The sequence below is a fragment of the Oncorhynchus masou genome, chromosome 15 (genome assembly GCF_036934945.1).
Source record: "Oncorhynchus masou masou isolate Uvic2021 chromosome 15, UVic_Omas_1.1, whole genome shotgun sequence".
In the NCBI taxonomy this organism is placed as follows: Eukaryota; Metazoa; Chordata; class Actinopteri; order Salmoniformes; family Salmonidae; genus Oncorhynchus; species Oncorhynchus masou.
The window spans coordinates 45,860,885-45,882,010 of record NC_088226.1 but is presented as its reverse complement, the minus strand read 5'-3'; the positions used below and the strand labels follow the sequence as shown (position 1 = coordinate 45,882,010).

Genomic DNA, 21,126 nt, shown 5'->3' with positions numbered 1-21,126 from the left:
TAGGGTTATGTGCCTTGCTCAAGGGCACATCGGCAGATTTTCACCTGGTTGGCTCTGGGATCCGAACCAGTGACCTTTCGGTTACAGGCCCAACGCTCTTAACCGCTAGGCTACCTACCACCCTAGATATGACAACATTTTATGGTGCTTTCAATACAACCACAGAACATCGCTAAAACGTAGCTGGTTTAAGTGCACATATTTCCCTGTATGCCCGATAACTGTGGATGATGTACAGCTGTCTAAGGCGTACTGGGACAGTCAGAAGGACAGTTTCCCTGTGATAACTGTGGATGATGTACAGCTGTCTAAGGCGTACTGGGACAGTCAGAAGGACAGTTTCCCTGTGATAACTGTGGATGATGTACAGCTGTCTAAGGCGTACTGGGACAGTCAGAAGGACAGTTTCCCTGTCTCTTGGCAGTGGCTGCAGTTGTTGTTGTATTACTCAAATCTAGTCAACCAAGAAATCCTGGGTTCAAAAACAACCCTTGTGTAAATATTGTGTAAGTGCTAACATATTGAATTTGGACTAAGCATCTGGCATTTGTCACCAGTCAATTGTTTTTTCTCCATCGGAAGTACACAAGCCTTTCCCCCTGCTGGCTGTAAAGGGAATGGGACAGAACATAGTCTAGTATTATCAAGGCAGAGGAAAATAACAGCTCTCGATCTCTGAACATACAGTATGCACAGTCTGACAGACAGGCACAGAAATGCCCACTAAGATGAGAGGGGTTCTGAGCTAACCTACAGCCTGTTGGAGGCTCTGTCTGTCTCTGTGTTGGAACAGCTCCCTGTCGTCTGCTGTTCTCCAGCAGTCTTCAACAGAAAAACAGAGAAAGTCAACATCACCACTAGAGGGCAATGTTACACCGTGGACTGACAGCATCTAGGGACCACCCCAGTCCCAAACCCCCATACACACACACACACACACACACACACACACACACACACACACACACACACACACACACACACACACACACACACACACACACACACACACACACACACACACACACACACACACCCTCTCCTCCCTCCCTCCCTGCTCGGGCGCCCTCGCCTCCCTATCCCCCTCCACTAAATGCTGCTGCTGCCACAACTGGGCTGTTTTATCTCAGTCTCCTCAGGGAGATTAGCGTCATTTTTTACTCTGTCCAACTTCTCTCTGGTTTCGATAAAAAAGGCGGGTTGTGGCCCAGATGTGCAACACTATGCTGAAGAGGCTTAGAGGCTTGTCCCAATCCCTTCTTCTCCACTCTTTCTGTCTGCTCGCTCTGCCTACTCTCTCATTCCACATATCTCACTCCATCCTTCTCCCCCAATGCCATTTCCTGCCTCTTTTACACTTAAATATATATAAAAAATAATAATTAAAAGACATTGCGAGAAAAACCCAAGTTCATGATTGATGTTTAAAACTCTTGTGGGTGCTAAAACTGAAAAGTTGGAATTTATAATGTCACCAACCAGACAGCATGGAAACCAGTGTCAAATCAAATCAAATTTGTGTGATAGTGTGTCAGAGCTCCAGAGATAATGCCCTGAGTTAATGCCCTGAGTTGTGCCTTGCTCCTCTACAGTGTACATCACTAATGAAGGGGTGGACGGGGGACACCTCAGGACAGCCTCATGGGTTACACAGTAATGAACTACAATACAGAGTGGGGAAGGGGATGGTGTCGGGCTAGTTGGACACTTGGGAAGCTCCGACATGAGATTCACTCTGGGGCACAAAGGATCAGCCCATCTCACTAGCATGAGCACAAACACACACATATACAAAGATGATTTTCAGTTCTCAACATATGCGGGGAGTGAGGTTTAAACTTTAAAGCCTAGTCAGTTTCCCTGACACACCGAACTAGAGTTCAGTGTTCTTCTTCCTTAGATGGTGCTAATGAGGGGTAGAGATTACAGTACAGTAGGCTATGGGGGGGGGGGGGGGTGGGACAACAGGAAGCAGGGAGTCTGTACTGTAGTATACTGGGGGATAAGGACACAGCTGGGCATGGAGCTAGATGTGAACTCTGGTCCACAACCGGTCAAATCCTAACTGCATGTATAACTTCCTGGAAAACTCATCTAGAGATCAATGCATGATTTATGAGAAAGTTCATGTTTCACAAGTATGCAAACCCATGTCTCAAACAGAGACACATATACACAGCCATGCAGCCAGCATGTGTGAAATCAACAAGGTTTTAGGGATGACTGTTTCGTCCCCAGTAGGAGTTAAAATAATGAAATACAGTTAGGTTGGAGTTATTAAAACTTGTTTTTCAACCAATCTACAAATTTCTTGTGAACAAACTATAGTTTTGGCAAGTCGGTTAGGACATCTACTTTGTGCACGACACAAGAGCATTTTCCAACAATTGTTTACATACAGATTATTTCACTTATAATTCTCTGTATCACAATTCCAGTGAGTCAGAAGTTTACATACACTAAGTTGACTGTGCCTTTAAACAGCTTGGAAAATCCAGAAAATGATGTCAGGCTTTAGAAGCTTCTATAAGGCTAATTGACATAATTTGAGTCAATTGGTGGTGTACCTGTGGATGTATTTCAAGGCCTACCTTCAAACTCAGTGCCTCTTTGCTTGACATCATGGGGAAATCAAATAAAATCAGCCCTAAAACAGATTGTAGACCTCCACAAGTCTGTTTCATCCTTGGGAGCAATTTCCAAATGCTTGAAGGTACCACGTTCATCTGTACAAACAATAGTACGCAAGTATAAACACCATGGGACCACGCAGCCGTCATACCGCTCAGGAAGGAGACACATTCTGTGTCCTAGAGATGAATGTACTTTGGTGCAAAAAGAGCAAATCAATCCCAGAACAACAGCAAAGGACCTTGTGAAGATGCTGGAGGAAACAGATACAAAAGTATCTATATCCACAGTAAAACGAGTCCTATATTAACATAACCTGAAAGGCCACTCAGCTAGGAAGAAGCCACTGCTTCAAAACCATAATAAAAAAGCCAGACTACTGTTTGCAACTGCACATGGGGACAAAGATTGTACTTTTTGGACAAATGTCCTCTGGTCTGATGAAACAAAAATAGAACTGTTTGGCCATAATGACCAGCGTTATGTTTGGAGGAAAAAGGGAGAGGCTTGCAAGCCGAAGAACACCATCCCAACCGTGAAGCACGGGGGTGGCGGCATCATGTTGAGGGATGCTTTGCTGCAGGAGGGACTGGTGCACTTCACAAAATAGATTACATCATGAGGAAAGGAAAATGATGTGGATATATTGAAGCAACATCTCAAGACATCAGTCAGGAAGTTAAAGCTTGGTCGCAAATGGGTCTTCCAAATGGACAATGACCCCAGGCATACTTCCAAAGTTGTGGCAAAATGGTTTAAGGATAACAAAGTCAAGGTATTGGAGTGGCCATCACAAAGCCCTGACCTCAATCCTATGGAAACTTTGTGGGCAGAACTGACAAAGCATGTGCAAGCAAGGAGGCCTACAAACCTGACTCAGTTACACCAACTCTGTCAGGAGGAATGGGACAAAATTCACCCAACTTATTGTGGGAAGCTTGTGGAAGGCTACCCGAAATGTTTGACCCAAGTTAAACAATTTAAAGGCAATGCTACCAAATATAAATTGAGTGTATGTAAACTTCTGACCCACTGGGAATGTGATGAAATAAATAAAAGCTGAAATAAATAATTCTCTCTACTATTATTCTGACATTTCACATTCTTAAAATAAAGTGGTGATCCTAACTGACCTAAGACAGGGAACTTTTACTAGGATTAAATGTCAGGAATTGTGAAAAACTGAGTTTAAATGTATTTGGCTAAGGTGTATGTGGACTTCAGACTTCAACTGTACATCTGCCACAACATGAAGCAGTTGCATTTCAAAAGAGCGACAGAAGTCACGGCCGCAAGAAGAAATATCAGAACTAAGAAAGGAAAGATGGACAACAGAGCGAAAGAATGAAGAGCGAGACAGATTAAACACCCCACACAACACATTTGAGCTTACCCATGATGTTGCACAATGACTTTAGTCAATAAGCATGATATATTTGTGCTTGAAGTGACAAATCTGAACTGCCCACTTTGTGCAAATCCATGTGAATGTGGAGTCTATTCCTATGATATGACATACAAATTATTTTCAACCTGTGCTTCACTTCAGGGCTGGGTTTTATTTGAATGATACCACCCACCAGCATGTATATTAACCAGAAACAGCTGCAAAGCTATTCCTCTTCGTGACTGAAATGAGCCAAACATCCTTGTATTCACTGAGCTATGGAGCTAATTAAAATAACTTGTTTCTTACCAGAAAATTCTCAGAATCAATTGGATAATTTGTAAATGTTCACTTATTTTTGAGCTAGTCTGTATTAAAATGTATGGTATAATTGTGTTATATGGTAGCATTTTGCAAACCCTCTCCCCCCCTCACCCCAAGGTGAATGGTTTTGACAACTAAAGTTTTGCTTCACTCCATGCTCCACTACTTTAATTGTTATAACGTTAGCTAGAAACCACAAGTGTCTATCCAGATAACGAAAAGGCACCCGCGAAAGAAAACTTAAGTAGCTTATAGTTAGTTACATGTCATTTGTGGTGTGAATGATCATGAGCAAAGTGACGGTAGCCCGTAATTTCACTTCCCCTGTGAGAACCTGGAGCACGGGCTGACTTGGCTTTGCTGTACCGCAGCCGAGGCCTGTCAGTAGCCTACGTAACGTTGCACCTTGTCCATTACAATGTAGGAAAACGCATATCAACTATCTTTCAAAAGTTATCCATATTACCGAAGCTTCATCGTATTCTTTCGAACTATTTAGGAGGCTGAAAAGAGTTGGCATGGGCCCTCAGATAATCAAAAAGTTCTACAGCTGAACCACTGAGAACATCTTGACTGGCTGCGACACCGCTTGGTATGGAAACTGCTCGGCATCTAACTGCAAGGCGCTACAGAGGGTAGTGCGTACTGGGCCGAACTCCCTGACGTCCAGACCTCTATACCAGGTGGTGTCAGAGGAAGGCCTTAAACATTGTCAAAGACTCCAGCCACCCAAGTCATGGACTGTTTTTTATGCTACTACACTGCAAGCGGTACCGGAGCGCTAAGTCTGGCACCAAAAGGCTCATGAACAGCTTCTACCCCCGAGCCATAAGACTGATAAATAGTTAATCACATAGCTACCCAGATTTGTTATGAAATAACACATATGGAATCATGTAGTAACCAAAAAGGGTGAAACAAAATCAAAATATATTTTATATTTGAGATTCTTCAAAGTAGCCACCCTTTGCCTTGATGACAGTTTTGCACACTCCTAAATATTTTTTTTTCCTCGGTATCCCCTCTGGGTTGGGTTGGATTAGCTTCGTGTTCACGTGAAACATCATCATACAGACACCAATATGTCAAATACAGTATGTACTCGTCATGCAGCCAAGTCCTTTTGTACAGTCAGTGTGTGTGTGTTTGTGTTTTTATGTTTAGCAAACCTATTTAGAACGTGAAATCAAATTGTGAGTGGGAAATATTCAATGCCTGTGTTATCAATGATTAGCAGGGCAAGTTCAAACATCGGCCTCTCCGGTTCCTTTCCCCCCAAAACCCAGTCCCTTCTTAACCCCCAATCCACCATCCAGGCGCACCAGTGCTCCCTGCCCTGCAACTCAATCAACCTCCGCCCCATCTCCACGACCCTGCTCCAATGGCCAGAAGAGGAAGACAGCTGAGGATCCTTTGGACACTGACATCATGCAGAGGGTTGATGATATAAAGACACGACAGCAGTGTCCAGGACAGGACGCCTACGACGTCGTGGCACCATGGACGGTGTCTATTCCTGCTGATCAACGTCTCCCCGTTTGTCTCGCCCCAAAAACGGTTGCTGGCGCTTGTTTATACTTATTTCCTCATTCACATGTTACTGCTGTTCAACTTGTTTCATCTGTGTATTACATTGTCTTATATTCCACCATGTTCCTTTTGTGATAGTCAATACATATGTAAAAGGTGTTTGTCTTTGTACTGGCAGAAAATACTCCTGTTCTGAATCAGTCACTCAACTTGTACTGCTTTGCACATGAACTATGTAGATTAGGTAAGTGTTGTTGTTTTTTTTGGGGGGGGAGGTTGTCCTTATTGTCTACAGCTGGACACTCACCATTGTACGAAAAGGAGGAAGAGTCTCCATTGAAAGGTCACCACACATGACCATGTACAACCTTGTGTTATGTAATGTCTCGGGGGTCTAGTCTTATTGTCTACAGCTGGACAGCCATTCTCACCCATGTACCACAGCAGGAAAGTTCTCATTGAAAGGCCACTACACATAACACAAGGTTAAGTCAATGTCTTGAGGGTCTAAACACGCCAAAAATACATGAACAACTAAAACAAGGATAAAGTGACTGTCATTATAGTACTCTTTATTGTGATTTGTAAAGTGTGAATAAGTCCACAAAAAATTGATTTTGAATGGACCATTATCATGCACCTGTATTGAAACAGGTGCAGCGGGAAAAAAATGCATGTCATCTAAAATGCACTTAAATAGCGAATGGAGGACGCTTTTCCACGTGGTTTATTTTCATGCGTGGTTTATTTTCATGCCAGTCAGGTAGGCTATACTGTTGTAAATATAAGCAATGTGCTTAATATTAGGAAAGTTGAGAAATAAATATAGTAGGCCTAGCCTATAGAAAGCTTATGGGATCCTCCTCTTTTTATTAGCAGCCATCACTCTGTTTTCTCCCGCAATTGTATAGCCTATAGAAATGTTGCGCAACATGAGCTCATTGGCTCTCAAGTGTTTGATTAGATTTTCGATCACATTTGCATTGATGTCAATGTGATTAGAGGGACAGTAGAGTGCTGAGTACCAGGCATTTAGCAAGTTTGGTAGGCTACTAATGACCATCAGCAGCATCAGAGCTTGGAGAAGTCTAATTACCGTGACTAAAAGGTCATGTGGAATTTGACTGCCTTCATGACTCGTGTTCGCCAGTGTGTTGGTAATACGGTCACCGCAACAACCCTAGTTCAAGCTCTTGCTCCTCAAACTCTAGCAATTGCAATTCAAAAAGAGACATGTTTCTGCGGCTAAGAAATATTGTCGTAAAGCATATAACACCGGACTAGCCTGACATGTAGCTAGCATTTGTAAACAGGTATATAACACCGGATCAGGAAGTTCAAACATTGTCGATTGCTAGTCAAAAAAAGAGTGCCTCTGCTCCTCTTGCTTGGTCAGCTCCTCTTGCTTGGTCAGCTCCTCTTGCTTGGTCAGCTCCTCTGGCTTGGTCAGCTCCTCTGGCTTGGTCAGCTCCTCTGGCTTGGTCAGCTCCTCTTGCTTGGTCAGCTCCTCTGGCTTGGTCAGCTCCTCTTGCTTGGTCAGCTCCTCTTGCTTGGTCAGCTCCTCTGGCTTGGTCAGCTCCTCTTGCTTGGTCAGCTCCTCTGGCTTGGTCAGCTCCTCTTGCTTGGTCAGCTCCTCTGGCTTGGTCAGCTCCTCTGGCTTGGTCAGCTCCTCTGGCTTGGTCAGCTCCTCTTGCTTGGTCAGCTCCTCTTGCTTGGTCAGCTCCTCTGGCTTGGTCAGCTCCTCTTGCTCGGTCAGCTCCTCTTGCTCGGTCAGCTCCTCTGGCTTGGTCAGCTCCTCTTGCTTGGTCAGCTCCTCTTGCTTGGTCAGCTCCTCTTGCTTGGTCAGCTCCTCTGGCTCCCCAAGTCCCCGAGTGGATATACACTACACAAGGCGGCCGCCTTCCTCTCTGATTGGAATGCAACGAAAAGAGCTTGTAGCCATCTTAAGGCGTCCGCATGCTTCCCATCCAAAACAGTTTGGAACAGTTTGTGCATATATTAATGATGATGTTTTATTTTGAATGTTTTTGTTCGTTTTGGTCTTCGGTCTTCGGCCTTTGGTTTTGGTCTTCGGCCGTTGGTCTTTGGTCATTGGTTTTTCGGCTGTTCGTATTTTTTTCTTTCCCGGTAGTGGTAAGTCTACGCCTCTTCGTTGGCGATTGGTCAACAGTAGGGAGACTTCAATTGAGTGTCTCTTGTCATTCAACGAGAGACGAATCGTTTTCATGCAATTTCTTCACTTACGAAATACTGCACTGCATCTTAGTTAGATGTAAAATTGTGCGACTAAGATCTACTTGGCAAAAACATCAAAATTATTGACAGATTTCTTGAGTAATCTAAGATTAATTCTGACTATTTTGATGAAGTGTATACTGGCTACGGTGTCTCAAGATGGACAAACAGTACTATTGTCGCTTTTTCTTGTTTTTGAACCAAAGGTTTTTTAAGGGAGTATGTGAGCACACTCGTTTGGTTGGCCAAAGCCAAACTAAAGCATACTGATGCCTTTACACACAAAGCTTTAAAGGAGAGTATTGATCAAACTAATGGCTGGTTTTACAAATCCAATAGAAAACAGTGTTTGCCTGAAATCATCTAAAGTAAAAAGAGATTCAGTTTCAGAGGGAAAACTACCCTTGGCTTGAGTAAATCCATAAAGAGAGGGCAAGGAGGAGAGAGTAAAAGAAACAAAGATTCAGAGAAGTAAGTAAGATCTGTTTATTTATTGTTTGAAAAAAAAACCTCCTTAAACAAGTCATTAGTGCGGACAGACAAAAGCGTACACACAAACTGGTTCCCACACACACACGCACGCACACACACACACACACACACACACAAGCGTACACACAAACTGGTTCCCACGCACGCACGCACGCACGCACGCACACACACACACACACACACTACATTGAGAAGGACCGAGAAACAGGAGTGTGCATGATTAACCTTTGATCCTCCCTCTGTTCAGTTTGTGTGCATTTGTGTGTGTGTGTGCACACGTGAAAGAGAGTGTGTGTTGAATGATAACTGTGATGTGGGGCTAGCTCTCAGAGGAGACAGAGACAGATAATGTGAATGTGGAGGGGCTGTGTAGTGATCCTGCGATAATGATTTTAGGGGGTTATGGGTAGATGGTAGGAGGGGGGAGGGTGGGGTGGCCTCTCCTCTCAGGATGTCCCTGGGTGCTCCTGGCCTGAACTAAGTGGGTAGGGGGTGAGGGAGGGCAGGGTACAGGGGAATGTTTGTTTGTGTCTGATCTCTGAAACCACAATGACCTGAGAGACAAGGCAATGGACGTTGGTAGTGGTGTGTTTGTGTCCGTGTGTGTGCACGCGCCTGTGTGTGAATCAGTAGGTCTTTCTGCATCTGTATGGCAATGTGAGTGTGTGTATTTGTGTGAGTACATATGTGTGTATGAGTGTTTATTGACTCTGCAAAACCATTACAGTGAAAACAGATAAGAGTGGATGGGAGAGATAATGAGAAAAAGCAGTGGTTTTCATTTCATACCTGAAACCCAAATAAACCCCTCCGACCTGTCAGATTGTCACTTAGAGTATTTTCTCATTTCCAGAGATTCTTGAGCGGTATCGATTCTCGAGGGACATTACTCTAATGTAAACTTGCTTATTTCTCATGGTTGAATGCTACCTCCGCCTGACAGTTACCCCCCCCTCTAAGCAGGGCAGCATGAACAAAATTGTCTCGTTGAGCCCAACATAGAGGTAAAACTGTCCAGGCAAGAAGCATGCAGCAAGAAGCTGATCAACTCACCAGGGCCTGGAACTTAGGCTTACGAGTGTTTTAACGGTGCATCTTTCTTACAACGGCCTTTCCCAAAACACCACACGGAGAGGATGGTACTTTGTTGGAACATGTATCGATACTGAATCAAAATAAAGGGAACGCTGCTCTTGAATCAGTGTTCTCCATTCAAATCGTTCCTTAACTTTATAATTATTTCACAATACTGATAACGTATCAGCTCCTAGAGAGATTTTACCACCTACGGCTGCAAATATTGGAGGCGGCTTATTCTAATGTTCTAATGTCACTTAGCTGTTCTACGAATGGTCTGAGTGTAGGGGTTAGATTACGAGCGTTTTTAAGTGAAACATTCATAGAGTACCAGAGTATGTGACATAATACCCATAAAACCTAGAGGTCAAAAACAGAAATGGTTCCAATCGTTTTTCCACCAGTGATAGAAATTTGTTTTTGATATTTTTGTTTTAAGCCTTTCGCAAACCTTAACCCTTACCTTAACCATTCGGAGCTAAGACCTAACCTAAATCATTTTACATTTACATTTATTCAGCAGATACTCAGATACGACTTACAGTAGTGATTGCATACTTTTACTTTTTCATAATTAATGCCTAAACTTAACCCCAACCTTACAAAATCTGAGTTAATGTAAATATCTGACTACTACGAGAATAGTATTCTGTATAAGACACAAGTCCAAATGCATGAATAAGCCAACAAATATTAGCTAAAATGAAAATGTTCACTAAAACTTTCATTTTGGATCAAGATAGCCAGTAGCTAACTAGCTGACAGCAAAGATTTGTAGTCTTGCACAATGTTTACTTTGCCGTTCATTAGTATTGTCGAATCTGAGAGTAAATAGAGCAGAACACATTGACAAAAGTCACCTTGTCCGAGAGAGATTTATAGGGTTATCAAAACGTTATGTCAGGGAAAGTCTACATGAAATACAGACCCTGTTAAAGGTGCTTCAAAAGAATGCTGAAAAAAACCCCCGATTGGAATCATGTCCGTGATTAAACGCTAGGTTTTATATGAGCATTATGACTGTCCACTGTGGGGCTCTATAATGATGGCTTAAGGGAAACGGTGCAGAGTGATATAACGACACTCCTACAAAGGCTCTAACAATGAACTTAGCCTTAATATGCTTTTGGGACACCGGGCCCAGGGGAATTATTAACGTTCGCGTTTACCTCATATAAAGACTTCCATGATATTGATCAAATGAAGCCTTGTTCGTTCTAAGGTCACTTTAAAATGAGGAAGCTGTTCTTTTATATTCGTAATGAAGGGGTAAACCTCCATGTTTGATATGCTAATGTGTTATTATCTCGCAAGCTACATTTAGCTGATTAATGTGTGTACGAACAACAAAATAAACTCTTTACCTGTCTACACATGCTTGTGAATTGTTGCATTATTCAAGAGTGTAATATTGTCCGGTCGCATTATTCAAGAGTGTAACGTGAGCTACTATGTTTTAGAGGAAAAATTGGAAAAAATGTTTTAGAGGAAAAATTGCAATCTCGTCGTGCTGCCTCTCATTAAATGTTTGTCAATGTGAATATCCTCTTACAACAAAGTCCCCAATAAACCCATCTGAAACTTTATATCTGTTTACATGATCATGAGTCATCACACATAGTCAGCCACACACAGGCCCCATTTTGAATCAGATTCACACAAATGCCTGCAAAAAGACATATGAAATACATGCAGGGAACAGACACACGAGTAACAAGAACCTCAGGCTTCATTTCTGAAACCAGGTCCAAAATGACCTGCTTGAAAAACATGAAGACGGCATCAATAGCCATAACTCTCAGTGAAGGGGTACATTGGGGTGGGACCAAACAGAGCCTGGTGATTGAAGCCACATGTTGAGGCACAGTGAGTGCAGATCACACACACACACACACACACACTCGTGATTGATTGATTAATCGTGTGAGTGGCTCTTTTCCCCTAAAACGGCAAGTTACACAGAAAAGTCAAAGCAGATGACAATGTATGAATCACACAGTACACTATTACGGTAAACCACACACACGCACGCACTATAACATCCACCAGGAGGGATTCAGAACCAGTCATACACACACTAGGCCTCTGAGGACGGACTCAGACAGAACATACGGTACAAACTAGAGAGTGATGAGGTGCTGAGCAGACCTACAGTCACAGTGATGTACTGTACTTAGAAAACAACAGACAGCAAGAGAATGTTAATATGATAGAAGAGATCAACAGTACATAGTGAACTTAATGGTATTTGATAAAATGATGGTATTTGAATGGCAGACAACATACAGTGTAAGTTGCTATTATTTGCAATAATTAGAGGAGCACATTGACCTCACTTCAAATGGCTGAGATGAGTAGCAGGATGTAAGGTCTATGCTATCACTGTGTGAGGGGGGTTTGGGGTGAGAGGTCTGAGAGGGGCAAGATGAGAACCTCTGTGCCTGAAGGGCAGTGAGGGATGAAGGGTGGGGGTGGGGGGTAGAGTGTGAGGGTTGAAGGGTGAGAGGGTCAGAACAAACTGGTCTCCAAGATATTCATATTCAAACGCACGTATACACCTGCTCGACTTATTCCAAAATCATGGACATTAATATGGAGTTGCCCCCCCCCCCTTTGCTACCATAACAGCCTCCACTCTTCTGGGAAGGCTTTCCACTAGATGTTGGAACATTTCTGTGGGGACTTGCTTCCATTCAGCCACAAGAGCATTAGTGAGGTTGGGTGCTGATGTTGGGCGATTAGGTCTGGCACACAGTTGGCGTTCCAATTCATCCCAAATTAGTTTGATGGGGTTGAGGTCAGGGCTCTGTGCAGGCCAGTCAAGTTCTTACACACCTCGACAAATCATTTCTCTATGGACCCTGCTTTGTGCATGGGGGCATTGTCATGCTGAAACAGGAAAGACACTTCCCCAAACTGTTGAAACAAAGTTGGAAGCACAGAATCGTCTAGAATGTCATTGTATGCTGTAGTGTTAACATTTCCCTTCACTGGAACTAAAGGGCCGAGCCTAAACCATGAAAAACAGCCCCAGGCCGTTATTCCTCCACCACCAAACTTTACAGTTGGCACTAGGCATTTGGGCAGGTAGTGTTTTCCTGGCATCCGCCAAACCCAGATTCGTCCGTCAGACTGCTAGATGGTGAAGCGTCATTCATCACTCCAGAGAAAGCATTTCCACTGCTCCAGAGCCCAATGGCAGAGAGCTTTACACCACTCCAGCCGACACTTGGCATGGCGATCTTAGTCTTGTGTGCGGCTGCTCGGCCATGGAAACCCATTTCATGAAGCTCCTGACAAAACAGTTATTGTGCTTACTTTGCTTCCAGAGGCAGTTTGGAAATCAGTAGTGAGTGTTGCATCGGAGGACAGACGATTTTTATACGCTACGCGCTTAAGCACTTGGCGGTCCCGTTCTGTGAGCTTGTGTGACCTACCACTTCATAGCTGAGCCGTTGTTGCTCCTCCACGTTTCCACTTCACGATAACAGCACTTACAGTTGACCGGGGCAGCTCGAGCAGGGCAGAAATTTGATGAACAAACTTATTGCATGGCCATGTGCTCGATTTGATATACCTGTCAGCAACGAGTGTGGCTGAAATAGCCGAATCCACTAATTTGAAGGCGTGTCCACATCATTTTGTATATATTGTGTACCAGTTCTAAGAACTGGGAACTATATACTGTAGGACAGGGACATATACATACACAAAACACACACACAGACAAAGCTATTTGCTCAGACAAGCTGACATGTGTGCGAGGAACTCTGATACATTAAATAGGGAGAGTGAGACAGAGAGGGAAGAAGGGAGGAATTTGTAGATTGAGAGAAGAAGAGCGGGAGAGAGTAAGGGAGATAAGAGGCAGCAGTCCCACAGACACAGCGGAAGCTCCATATCACAGGAAGCGGTCAGATCCTCCTAACCACCCACTTCCTGTTATGAACCACCAAGAACTGGACATCTCACAGAGAAGACCTACAACATGCACGCACGCACGCACGCACGCACACACACACACACACACACACACACACAGTTGTAGAGGTTGATGGATGATGGCCATGATTATAAGGTTTAGAGTATCATTACAAACACAAAAGAAAATAAACGTCATCATACTGCCAGCGCAATCATTAGCCCTCAGTTTGTTCACACGCACAAACTTTTTACACACGCATGCACACCATCACACAAACAGGCATGGGTGCGTACACACACGTATGTACACACACACGTACAAACGTACGTAAACACACACACATACACACAATTATAGAGCGGGTGAGGTCAGCTCATTACCATAGTGACCACTAGTACCCACTCTCTCCACTTATTATATTCAGCCTTGAGCTGTTGACCCCACCAATGGGTTAAATAGACCTGACTTCAATGACACACACACACAGAAACATTATGGGATATGGGTTACGCCCTCTGGACAGTGGGTGTGTACGTATGTGTGTGAGTGTGAGGCCCATACAAACTAAGGGCAGAGGATTATAGTAATAAATAGGGCTGGGAATTGCCAGAGACTTCACAATATGATATATTCACCATCCTAAATGTATTGCGATTCGATGTTCTAAACACATTGCTCACCATATGACTGTTGCAGAGGGACAAGAGAGAGACACGAGAAAACAAGTTGTGATCACTGTGCGGACAGGTGGCATCAATAAGGGACCCTAGCTTTCACCTGGATTCACCTGGACAGTCTATGTCATGGAAAGAGCATGTTTTGTATACTCAGTGTAGATTACAGTGTGTATATCATACTGAGTGTGGGAGGGGAAGTATGAAGAGGGAGGGGAAGTATGAAGAGGGAGGGGATGTATGAAGAGGGAGGGGATGTATGAAGAGGGAGGGGATGTATGAAGAGGGAGGGGATGTATGAAGAGGGAGGGGATGTTTGAAGAGGGAGGGGAAGTATGAAGAGGGAGGGGATGTATGAAGAGGGAGGGGATGTTTGAAGAGGGAGGGGATGTATGAAGAGGGAGGGGATGTATGAAGAGGGAGGGGATGTATGAAGAGGGAGGGGATGTATGAAGAGGGAGGGGATGTATGAAGAGGGAGGGGGGGGATGTTTGAAGAGGGAGGGGAAGTATGAAGAGGGGAGGGGATGTTTGAAGAGGGAGGGGAAGTATGAAGAGGGAGGGGATGTATGAAGAGGGAGGGGAAGTATGAAGAGGGAGGGGATGTTTGAAGAGGGAGGGGAAGTATGAAGAGGGAGGGGATGTATGAAGAGGGAGGGGATGTATGAAGAGGGAGGGGATGTTTGAAGAGGGAGGGGATGTATGAAGAGGGAGGGGATGTATGAAGAGGGAGGGGATGTATGAAGAGGGAGGGGATGTATGAAGAGGGAGGGGATGTTTGAAGAGGGAGGGGATGTTTGAAGAGGGAGGGGATGTATGAAGAGGGTATGAAGGGGATGTATGAAGAGGAGGGGATGTATGAAGAGGAAGGGGATGTATGAAGAGGGAGGGGATGTATGAAGAGGGAGGGGATGTATGAAGAGGGAGGGGATGTATGAAGAGGGAGGGGATGTTTGAAGAGGGAGGGGATGTATGAAGAGGGAGGGGATGTATGAAGAGGGAGGGGATGTATGAAGAGGGAGGAGATGTATGAAGAGGGAGGGGATGTTTGAAGAGGGAGGGGATGTATGAAGAGGGAGGGGATGTTTGAAGAGGGAGGGGAAGTATGAAGAGGGAGGGGATGTTTGAAGAGGGAGGGGAAGTATGAAGAGGGAGGGGATGTTTGAAGAGGGAGGGGATGTATGAAGAGGGAGGGGATGTATGAAGAGGGAGGGGATGTTTGAAGAGGGAGGGGAAGTACGAAGAGGGAGGGGATGTTTGAAGAGGGAGGGGATGTATGAAGAGGGAGGGGATGTATGAAGAGGGAGGAGATGTATGAAGAGAGAGGGGATATATGAAGAGGGAGGGGATGTATGAGTGTGTGTAAGGGCTCTTGAATAGTGAGTGCAGTGACGCATGGAGGCCCTACAGGAGACCTATGTTCCCACCTAAGACCCAGATGTGACAGAGAAGGAGGGTTTGACCAGACAGGAGAGGGATGGAGCTGGAGAGTTTGTTACTATAAAAATACACACACGTGTATTATTAAATATCAACTCAGTACTATGGGAAAACCATAATATGTTGTACTGAAAATGTTTATTTTGTTAAATCATCAAGAATTGTGCAGAAAAGCATCTGTACATTGCTTCATCATCTTGTAATAAACATTTGAATACAGGATATTTATTTGATCACCCTGGTGCAGGATATCTTGTAAAACTTGTAGTGTATTTAAGATTTCAAAAGGCTTTTAAATTTCCACTTTGAAAATTCGCACTTGATTTTCCCTTATGAAAAATGTATCAATCCCTACAAAAATGCCAATGAATTATAATCCACATAATAATTCAGATTTCCTGTTGCTGCAGGATTACTTTCCTGCTGTAGCAAAGTGGCTCAAATTAAGATCCTACATCTGTATAAAACGTCCATTGTCAACACTAGATGATCTATCAGAACTAATGTGACACTGTCAACACAATGCAATGAGGTGTTTCATTGCTCAATAAAGACTGACAAGAATTGTATACCACTAATCAACACTACAGTGATGTGATGGGCTATTCAGGAGTCATGAGCTTGAAGAGAGAGAGAGAAGGGAGGAGGAAGGGCTGGCGGAGAGAGGGAGCCAACAGGAAACTAGTAAATTAGAACCACATATCCCGTAAGTCCGTAACACATAACACATACTGTAGGTCTACCCTCCAGTGGATATTCTTAGGATTTGCTATCTCTACAGAGCAGAGGAAATTAAAAGACAGCCAAAAATAGAGGTTGTTTTAACAGGGGAGTCAGAGAGAGGCAGGCAGGCAGACAGTCTTCAGGGTCAGAGAGGGCTGAGGGGATCTATACGTCTTACAGAGTATGAAGCGTCTAAGGGGTTTAGCCTGAGGGACTGAATAACCCATTAGGAGGAATGTGTGTGTGTGTGTGTGTGTGTGTGTGTGTCTTCTAATGTATTTTATTTTCATAGGTCAGAGTTTACATAGTCTTAAATGGCCTTTCCAGAACTCTCTGTTCACACAAACTAACACCACATACAGTAAAGCTACAACACCACAGATATTACAGAGAGCCGTGAGATGACAGGGTCTGCCAAGCTCTCGCATCCATAGCGCCATCTCTCTCTCTCTCTCTCTCTCTCTCTCTCTCTCTCTCTGTCTATCTCTCTCTCTCTCTCTCTCTCTCTCTCTCTCTCTCTCTCTGTCTATCTCTCAATCTCTCTCAGTGTGAGAGGTTCACCTGGGCTTAAACGGGGTTTAGCCGGGCGGAAGTGAGAGGTTCACCTGGGTTTAAACGGGGTTTAGCCGGGCGGAAGTGAGAGGTTCACCTGGGTTTAAACAGGGTTTAGCCGGGCGGATGTGAGAGGGGGTGAGCTCATAGACGGAGCGCAGACGTAAAGCAGCTGTCAGCATCAAAGAGCAGAGCTGACCTGTGTGTGAGTGTGTGTGAGTGTGTGTGAGCCAGCGGGAGACAGACAGACAACCGGAGAGGACCAAGAGAGAGACCTGGCTCACTCAGAGCAGATAACAGAGCGGGGGGAGAGGGAGAGTGATAGAAGGGGGAGAAAGTGAGTGTGCTTTTGTGCAAAATGGAGAGAAGACGGAAACGGCGAGAGCGAGAGTGAAAAAGGGTGCGCCGAGAAAGACAGAGAGCGTGGAGATCTTGGGTTGAAGAGAGAGCGAGGAGGGTGAGACAGTTTTCTGTATTTACTCACAACAGAGCTTATCAGAGTCCCTGGATTCCCTTCCTCTGTGGTAGTGGAACAGCAACAGCACAGGAAGAACACTCATCTCTCTCTAGGTACTGACTGCTGCTGCTGGGAGAAGCAACTGACAGCTGCTCTCTCTCTCCTCCACCTGAGGGAGGCGCTGCTGAGGGCACAGCTGGAAGCAGCTACACCAACGATGCTGAAACAGATTGACCCCTGTCTGTCATTTCTAAGGAACAGTGTAACAGAGGAGCTATTACTGTGGAATAGTGGGTTTGAATGAGTCACAAGTTTACTGATATTGGTATACTGTATATCGCTGTCCTAAGGTCTGTGGGGACGAGTGCTTAGATGAGCATATTGTGCCTGCTGGTCCAGTGAGGAATTGGAGAGGAGGCGAGGGGTAGCAATAGAGGGAAGCGAGGGGAGCAGTAAAGGCTGTGGAGGAGAGGGGTAGCAGTACTAGGGGAGTAAAAGGGGGCCTGGAGGGCGTTCCCCCTGGCTCAGGGCTTGATTAACACCAGGCCTCCTGACAGGAAATGACCCGGCCAGCGCAGAGCAAAGCCGAGCGGCGGGAGAGCTTCCATCTGGCATCAGGGCTGTAGTAGAGGAGCACACACAACCTCTAGGACCAGAACTACCCATCTATTCCCTCTATCTATCCCTTCTCTACTGTCCAGTGTTCAGTACCAGCAGAGAATCCGTTTCTCTCCCCTACTACTACCACCTCCATTGTCTCTGTACTACCATCTAAATGTAGGCCAGGGGGTCAAACGTATGGAACAAATGCTAATGAAAGTTGTCTAGATCTTCTTACAAGTCCCAAAAGCAACTCCATTCCAAATGCTAATCATTTCATGCAGTACTTAATGTAATTGTAAGGGGTTAGGGAAAACAAGTCAATCACAGAGTAACTTGAGCCTAGTGAGAGATAACTAGTTGCGAGTAGTTGATAACAGAGCTGTAGGAGTGAGGGGGGGGGGGGAGAGAGAGCCACGGAGGAGAGGGGACAGTTTGGGGAGGAAAGCGGGTACAGAGTGGCAGGTCATCTCTCACCGCTGTCTGGAATCCGTAATATAAACAGGCTCTCTAGTAGCAGCCAGATACAACACAGATAAACCGTAAAACACAGAATACTCTGGGAACAGGAGAACACGAAGACACAAGCACACATCCAGTCCCTAGTCTATTTCCATTAGCATTGAGACCCCTTCAAACTCTCCCCTTCTCTGGCTCTCTGTACAGTAGGAGTGCTGCAGATGCATTAGAAGTTTCATATAACTGGATGTCCCTCTATGTGGGTAGCTCTAGGGTTGATAGGAGAGAAAGGTCAGGGGGAAGTAGAGAGCGGTTCAGGGGGCACACAGAGGACAGAGAGGGGAGACACACGGGGGAGTAGAGAGGACAGGAGGCTCAACAGGACCTCTCAACTAACCCTGTGTTAGAGGGTGACAGGGTGACCCCAGCCTGCACTGATGCGTGTGCAGGGGCCACTGTCACAGAAAGGGGTCCTCTGGAGCCAGTGTGTGTCTCTGTGTGTGTGTGTGTGTGTGTGTGTGTGTGTGTGTGTAAACAAGTGAGTGTGTGGGTAGGAGGAGAGGAGAAGAGGACGAGTGTCCCTCTCCATTCTTGTAGTTATAACTGCTTATGACTAGCCTTTTATGATATGCAGGTCCTGTCCATAAACACACAGAGTAAGAATTCTGAGCTGAGGTTTAACACACTCCATAAAGCCGACGGTCAGTCTGGAGGTGTAAACAACACATTGGGCCTGGTTCAGAGATCAAAACCTAAAGCGATATGGTCGACCTTCAAAACAGGATCGTTGTGGATGAAGGGAACAGGCTGTTTTGTATTACTGATGACTACAGAAAAAGTGGAGTGGGCTGAGTGTGACGCACGTGCACACACACACACACACACACACACACACACACACACACACACACACACACACACACACACACACACACACACACACACACACACACACACACACACACACACACACACACACACACACACACACACACACACACACACACAAGCACACCATGGCCTAACCTTCTGACCGGTCGTGTCCTGCAGTAGAGACCAGTTTAATTTCCGTTAATTAAAGCCTGGGGTTTCATGTCATCTGATGAACCGGAGAAGGCTGCACTATTGACTTCTCTGATCATCTCTCAGCATGGTTAAGGGCTCTATGTGTGTGTGTGTGTGTGTGTGTGTGTGTGTGTGTGTGTGTTTGTGTGTGTGTGTGTGTGTGCAGAGGGGGTCGATGGGTTGATGAATGTTTTCCAATTAAAAATGCAGGCTAATTTTGAGTTATTTCATAAATGCAGTGAGGGAACTGGGGAAATAATCTTAACCAAGCCTAATCATCACCCATGCACCCTCACGCTCGACTTCCCCCTGTAACTACGCTCTGCAGCAGGGCCTAGGAGAGAGATAGAGCAAGGAATGAACTGAGAGAAGGGATGGGAGGCAGAAAGAGAGTGAGAGAAAGGATGGGAGGCAGAAAGAGAGTGAGAGAAAGGATGGGAGGCAGAAAGAGAGTGAGAGAAAGGATGGGAGGCAGAAAGAGAGTGAGAGAAAGGATGGGAGGCAGAAAGAGAGTGAGAGAAAGGATGGGAGGCAGAAAGAGAGTGAGAGAAAGGATGGGAGGCAGAAAGAGAGTGAGAGAAAGGATGGGAGGCAGAAAGGGAGTGAGAGAAAGGATGGGAGGCAGAAAGAGAGTGAGAGAAAGGGAAAAGACAGCAAGAAGAAAAGAGCAAGAAAAAAAGACAGAAAAAGCGGATGGCCAGAGTGTATTAGAGAACCTTTTATGTCCCAGGACTGTTCCCATCAATGGAGAGAGAGGCGTGTTGCCGTGCCAACCTAAACAGCAGCATTGGGGAGGTCCGTCTTTCCCGTCGCTCCCTACTTCCCCTCACACAGCCCATGGACAGGATAGAAAACAAACCCAACCCGTGTGTGTGTGTGTGTGTGTGTGTGTGTGTGTGTGTGTGTGTGTGTGTGTGTGTGTGTGTGTGTGTGTGTGTGTGTGTGTGTGTGTGTGTAACACAGGGGTGCTCAGATCATAAAAAGAGTACAAAGCCAGTAAAATATACTTAAACCTTCCTGTCCTCCCCTTCACCACCATCGTCACATACAGTACCAGTCAAAAGTTTGGACACACCTACTCATTCAAGGGTTTTGCCTTGATGACAGCTTTGCACACTCTTGGTATTCTCTCAACCAGCTTCATGAGGTAGTCACCTGGAATGCATTTTGATTAACAGGTGTTCCTTGTTAAAATTGAATTTGTGGAATTTCTTTCCTCAATGCATTTGAGCAAATCAGTTGTGCTGTGACAAAGTAGGGGTGGTATGCAGGAGATTGCCCTATTTGGTAAAAGACCAAGTCAATATTATGGCAAGAACAGCTCAAATAAGCAAAGAGTAATGAGTCGCAAAAACAGTCGCAAAAAGTGTAGTCGCAAAAACCATCAAGCGCTATGATGAAACTGGCTCTCATGAGGACCGCCACAGGAATGGAAGACCCATAGTTACCATTGCTGCAGAGGATAAGTTCATTAGAGTTACTTACCAGCCTCAGAAATTGCAGCCCAAATAAATGCTTCACAGAGTTCAAGTAACAGACACATCTCAACATCAACT

At 45.0% G+C, this 21,126-nt stretch overlaps 1 long non-coding RNA gene across 1 annotated transcript in view; it reads right to left on the bottom strand.

Annotated features, from left to right (window-relative positions):
- Positions 1–18,696, bottom strand: part of LOC135556314 (uncharacterized) — a 59,527-nt gene extending 40,831 nt beyond the window's left edge. The window contains exon 1 of the long non-coding RNA XR_010457974.1: positions 17,474–18,696. This is a non-coding gene — a long non-coding RNA (uncharacterized LOC135556314). The remainder of the gene's footprint in view (positions 1–17,473) is intronic.
- Positions 18,697–21,126: the final 2,430 nt, after the last annotated feature.